This window comes from Gallus gallus, unplaced genomic scaffold (assembly GCF_016699485.2).
Source record: "Gallus gallus isolate bGalGal1 unplaced genomic scaffold, bGalGal1.mat.broiler.GRCg7b scaffold_95, whole genome shotgun sequence".
Lineage (NCBI taxonomy): Eukaryota > Metazoa > Chordata > Aves > Galliformes > Phasianidae > Gallus > Gallus gallus.
The window spans coordinates 42,777-49,446 of record NW_024096047.1 but is presented as its reverse complement, the minus strand read 5'-3'; positions in this window follow the sequence as shown (position 1 = coordinate 49,446).

Genomic DNA, 6,670 nt, shown 5'->3' with positions numbered 1-6,670 from the left:
TAGGATCCCCTTTGTGTCCCCATTGAGTCCCCTTTGTGTCCCCATAGCATCCCCATAGCGGCCCTATAGGGTCCCCTTTGTGTCCCCATAGCAGCCCTATAGGGTCTTCTTTGTGTCCCCACAACAGCCCTATAGGGTCCCCTTTGTGTCCCGATTGCATCCCCATAGCGGCCCTATAGGGTCCCCTTTGTGTCCCCATAGTATCCCCATTGCATCCCCTTTGTGTCCCCATAGCATCCCCATAGAGGCCCTATAGGGTCCCTTTGTGTCCCCATAGTATCCCCATTGCATCCCATTTGTGTCCCCATAGCGGCCCTATAGGATCCCCATTGTGACCCCATAGCATCCCCATAGCAGCCCTATACGGTCTCCTTTGTGTCCCCATAGCATCCCCATAGCGGCCCTATAGGGTCTCCTATGTGTCCCCATAGCAGCCGTATAGGATCTTCATTGTGTCCCCATAACAGCCCTTTAGGGTCCCCTTTGTGCCCCATTGCATCCCCTTTGTGTCCCCATTGCACCCCATAGCATCCCTCTAGGGTCCCCTTTGTGTCCCCATAGCAGCCCCATAGGATCCCCTTTGTGTCCCCATAGTATCCCCATAGCATCCCATTTGTGTCCCCATAGCGGCCCTATAGGGTCCCCTTTGTGTCCCCATTGCATCCCCATATCAGCCCTATAGGGTCCCCTTTGCGTCCCCATAGCATCCCCATAGCGGCCCTATAGGGTCCCCTTTGTGTCCCCATAGCATCCCCATAGCGGCCCTATAGGGTCCCCTTTGTGTCCCCATTCCATCCCCATAACATCCCTAGAGGGTCCCCTTTGTGTCCCCATAGCATCCCCATAGCATCCCCATAGCGGCCTTATAGGATCCTCTTTGTGTCCCCATTGAGTCCCCTTTGTGTCCCCATAGCATCCCCATAGCGGCCCTATAGGGTCCCCTTTGTGTCCCCATTCCATCCCCATAACATCCCTAGAGGGTCCCCTTTGTGTCCCCATAGCATCCCCATAGCATCCCCATAGCGGCCTTATAGGATCCCCTTTGTGTCCCCATTGAGTCCACTTTGTGTCCCCATAGCATCCCCATAGCGGCCCTATAGGGTCTCCTTTGTGTCCCCATAGCGGCCCTATAGGGTCTTCTTTGTGTCCCTATAGCAGCCCTATAGGGTCCCGTTAGCATCCCCATAGCAGCCCTATAGGGTCCCTTTTGCGTCCCCATTGCGGCCCTATAGGGTCCCCTTTGTGTCCCCATAGTATCCCCATTGCATCCCCTTTGTGTCCCCATAGCATCCCCATAGAGGCCCTATAGGGTCCCTTTGTGTCCCCCATTGCATCCCCATAGCGGCCCTATAGGGTCCCCTTTGTGTCCCCATAGTATCCCCATTGCATCCCATTTGTGTCCCCATAGCATCCCCATAGAGGCCCTATAGGGTCCCTTTGTGTCCCCATAGCGACCCTATAGGGTCTTCTTTGTGTCCCCACAACAGCCCTATAGGGTCCCCTTTGTGTCCCGATTGCATCCCCAGAGCGGCCCTATAGGGTCCCCTTTGTGTCCCCATAGTATCCCCATTGCATCCCATTTGTGTCCCCATAGCATCCCCATAGAGGCCCTATAGGGTCCCTTTGTGTCCCCATAGCAGCCCTATAGGGTTTTCTTTGTGTCCCCATAGCGGCCCTATAGGGTCCCCTTTGTGTCCCCATAGCATCCCCATAGCGGCCCTATAGGGTCCCCTTTGTGTCCCCATAGTATCCCCATTGCATCCCCTTTGTGCCCCCGTAGCATCCCCATAGCGGCCCTATAGGGTCCCCTTTGTGTCCCCATTGCACCCTCTTAGGATACCCTTTGTGTCCCCTTTGTGTCCCCATAGCGGCCCTATAGGGTCCCCTTTGTGTCCCCATTGCATCCCTATAGCAGCCCTATAGGGTCCCCTTTGTGTCCCCATAGCAGCCCTATAGGATCCCCTTTGTGTCCCCATTGCGTCCCCATAGCGGACCTATAGGGTCCCCTTTGTGACCCCATAGCATCCCCATAGCAGCCCTTTAGGGTCCCCTTTGTGTCCCCATGGGGTCCCCCACAGTCCCCATAGGGTCCCCCCCCCCCCCTCCATCCCCATAGGGTCCCCCGCTGTCCCCATAGGGTCTCCCCCCCCCCTCCGTCCCCATAGGGTCCCCGTGGGGTGCCCCGCTGTCCCCGTAGGGTCCCCCCCCACCCCTATGTCCCCATAGGGTCCCCATGGGGTCCCCCTCCGTCCCCATAGGGTCCCCCCCCCCCCCTCCGTCCCCATAGGGTCCCCATGGGGTCCCCTGCTGTCCCTATAGGGTCCCCATGGGGTCCCCCACTGTCCCCATAGGGTCCCCCCCCCTCCATCCCCATAGGGTCCCCATAGGGTCCCCCACAGTCCCTATAGTGTCCCCATATCCCCATAGGGTCCCCCAATGTCCCCATAGGGTCCCCATATCCCCATAGCATCCCCATGTCCCCATAGGGTCCCCATAGGGTCCCCCACTGTCCCCATAGGGTCCCCATGGGGTCCCCCGCTGTCCTGACCCCCCGTCCCCCCCCCTCCGTCCCCATAGGGTCCCCCCCCCCCCCCCATGTCCCCATAGGGTCCCCATGGGGTCCCCCGCTGTCCCCATAGGGTCCCCCCCACCCCTCTGTCCCCATAGGGTCCCCATGTCCCCATAGCATCCCCATGTCCCCATAGGGTCCCCATCGGGTCCCCCGCTGTCCCCCTGACCCCCCGTCCCCCCCCCCTCCGTCCCCATAGGGTCCCCCCCCACCCCTCTGTCCCCATAGGGTCCCCATGGGGTCCCCCTCCGTCCTCATAGGGTCCCCCCCCACCCCTCTGTCCCCATAGGGTCCCCATGGGGTCCCCCGCTGTCCTGACCCCCGTCCCCCCCCCTCCGTCCCCATAGGGTCCCCCCCCCCACGTCCCCATAGGGTCCCCATGGGGTCCCCCGCTGTCCCCATAGGGTCCCCCCCCCCCATGTCCCCATAGGGTCCCCCCCCCCCACGTCCCCATAGGGTCCCCATGTCCCCATAGCATCCCCATGTCCCCATAGGGTCCCCATGGGGTCCCCTGCTGTCCTGACCCCCCGTCCCCCCCCCCTCCGTCCCCATTGGGTCCCCATAGGGTCCCCCCCCACCCCTATGTCCCCATAGGGTCCCCATGGGGTCCCCCGCTGTCCCCATAGGGTCCCCCCCCCCCCCATGTCCCCATAGGGTCCCCATGGGGTCCCCTGCTGTCCCTATAGGGTCCCCATGGGGTCCCCCACTGTCCCCATAGGGTCCCCCCCCCTCCATCCCCATAGGGTCCCCATAGGGTCCCCCACAGTCCCTATAGTGTCCCCATATCCCCATAGGGTCCCCCAATGTCCCCATAGGGTCCCCATGTCCCCATAGCATCCCCATGTCCCCATAGGGTCCCCATAGGGTCCCCCACTGTCCCCATAGGGTCCCCATGGGGTCCCCCGCTGTCCTGACCCCCGTCCCCCCCCCTCCGTCCCCATAGGGTCCCCCCCCCCCCCCATGTCCCCATAGGGTCCCCATGGGGTCCCCCGCTGTCCCCATAGGGTCCCCCCCACCCCTCTGTCCCCATAGGGTCCCCATGTCCCCATAGCATCCCCATGTCCCCATAGGGTCCCCATGGGGTCCCCCGCTGTCCCCCTGACCCCCCGTCCCCCCCCCTCCGTCCCCATAGGGTCCCCCCCCACCCCTCTGTCCCCATAGGGTCCCCATGGGGTCCCCCTCCGTCCTCATAGGGTCCCCCCCCACCCCTCTGTCCCCATAGGGTCCCCATGGGGTCTCCCGCTGTCCTGACCCCCGTCCACCCCCCTCCGTCCCCATAGGGTCCCCCCCCCCCGCTGTCCCCATAGGGTCCCCCCCCCCCACGTCCCCATAGGGTCCCCCCCCCCCCCCGCTGTCCCCATAGGGTCCCCCCCGCCCCCACTGTCCCCATAGGGTCCCCATGGGGTCCCCTGCTGTCCCCATAGGGTCCCCATGGGGTCCCCCGCTGCCCCCTGACCCCCCGCCCCCCCCCCTCCATCCCCATAGTGTCCCCATGGGGTCCCCCGCTGTCTCCCTCACCCCCCGTTCCCCCCCCCTCCGTCCCCATGGGGTCCCCCGCTGTCCCCATAGGGTCCCCCCCCCCCCCATGTCCCCATAGGGTCCCCATGGGGTCCCCCTCCGTCCCCATAGGGTCCCCCCCCCCCGCTGTCCCCATAGGGTCCCCCCCACCCCTCTGCCCCCATAGGGTCCCCCCCCTCCCCCATGTCCCCATAGGGTCCCCATGGGGTCCCCCCCATGTCCCCATAGGGTCCCCATGGGGTCCCCCGCTGTCCCCATAGGGTCCCCCCCCCCCCCACGTCCCCATAGGGTCCCCATGGGGTCCCCCGCTGTCCCCCTCACCCCCCGTTCCCCCCCCCTCCGTCCCCATGGGGTCCCCCGCTGTCCCCATAGGGTCCCCCCCCCCCATGTCCCCATAGGGTCCCCATGGGGTCCCCCTCCGTCCCCATAGGGTCCCCATGGGGTCCCCTGCTGTCCCTATAGGGTCCCCATGGGGTCCCCCGCTGCCCCCCTGACCCCCCGTCCCCCCCCAGGCCGCCATTCAGCGCAGTGTGGAGCAGCGCGAGCAGCGCAGGAGGGACAGCGCTGCGGGGACAGCAATGGGGTCATCTGTGGGGTCATCAAAGGGGTCATCAAAGGGGTCGTCAATGGGGTCATCGAAGGGGTCATCAAAGGGGTCATCAATGGGGTCATCGAAGGGGACAAAGGGGACAAAGGGGACAATGGGGACGCGCCCCGCGCTTGAACGCTTCAAGAAATAGGGACGGGGGGGGGGGATGTCGCCTTCATGGGGTCATTGGGGTCACCTCTATGGGGTCCTTGGGGTCTTGGGGTCACCTCTATGGGGTCCTTGGGGTCACCTCTATGGGGTCCTTGGGGACAGCTCTGTGGGGTCCTTGGGGTCACCTCTATGGGGCCCTTGGGGACGTCTCTGTGGGGTCACCTCTATGGGGGTCTTGGGGACATCTCTATAGGGTCCTCAGGGTCTGGGGGTCACCTCTATGGGGTCCTTGGGGTCTTGGGGTCACCTCTATGGGTTCCTTGGGGACATCTCTGTGGGGTCCTTGGGGTCTTGAGGTCACTTCTATGGGGTCCTTGGGGTCACCTCTATGGGGCCCTTGGGGACAGCTCTGTGGGGTCCTTGGGGTCACCTCTATGGGGCCCTTGGGGACGTCTCTGTGGGGTCACCTCTATGGGGTCTTGGGGTCACTTCTATGGGGTCCTCAGGGTCTTGGGGTCACCTCTATGGGGTCCTTGGGGTCTTGGGGTCACCTCTATGGGGTCCTTGGGGACATCTCTGTGGGGTCCTTGGGGTCACCTCTATGGGGTCCTTGGGGTCACCTCTATGGGGTCCTCAGGGTCTTGGGGTCACCTCTATGGGGTCCTTGGGGTCACCTCTATGGGGTCCTCGGGGCCTTGGGGACATCTCTATGGGGTCCTCAGGGTCTGGGGGTCACCTCTATGGGGTCAGGGGGTTACCTCTATGGGGTCTTGGGGTCACTTCTATGGGGTCTCGGGGGCACCCCCATGGGGCGTCCCCTCCCCCCCTTTCCTATTAAAGCCATTGAGCCACCACAGCTGTGTCCTCTGCTGGGGACCCCCCCAATGTGGCCCCCCCAATGTGGCCCCCCCCCAAAGCCCCCCCCAATGTGCCATCACCCCCAATGTCCCCCCCCAATGCCCCCCCCATTGTGTGACCCCCAATGTGTCCCCCAATGTGTCCCCCCCAATGTGCCATCACCCCCAATGTCCCCCCCCAATGACCCCCCCATTGTGTGACCCCCCAATGCCCCCCCAATGTGTCCCCCCCAATGTGTCCCCCCCCAAAGCCCCCCCCAATGTGCCATCACCCCCAATGTCCCCCCCCCAATGCCCCCCAATGTGTCCCCCCCAATGTGGCCCCCCCCCAAAGCCCCCCCCAATGTGCCATCACCCCCAATGCCCCCCCAGTGTGGCCCCCCAAAGCCCCCCCCCCCAAAGCCCCCCCCAATGTGCCATCACCCCCAATGTCCCCCCCCCAATGCCCCCCCCATTGTGTGACCCCCCAATGTGCCCCCCCAATGATGTCCCCCCCCAATGTGTCCCCCCCAAAGCCCCCCCCAATGTGCCCCCTCCAATGTGTCCCCCCCCAAAACCCCCCCATTGTCCCCCCCAATGTACCACCACCCCCAATACCCCCCAAATTGTCCCCCCCAAATTGTCCCCCCCAATGTGACCCCCCCCAATGCCCCCCCCAATGTGTCCCCCCCCAATGCCCCCCCCAATGTGCCACCACCCCCAATGCCCCCCCAGTGGCCCCCCCAAAGCCCCCCCAAATGTCCCCCCCAATGTGCCACTACCCCCAATGTCCCCCCCCAAAGTCCCACCCCCAATGCCCCCCCCCACTGCATGGAGCCCCATAGCACTGAGCCCCACAGCACTCCATTGAGCCCCACAGCACTCCATTGAGCCCCACAGCACTGTGCTGAGCCCCATAGCACTGTATTGAGCCCCATAGCACTGAGCCCCATAGCACTGGATGGGGCCCCACAGCACTCCATTGAGCCCCATAGCACTGGATTGGGCCCCACAGCACTCCATTGAGCCCCATAGCACTGGATGGGG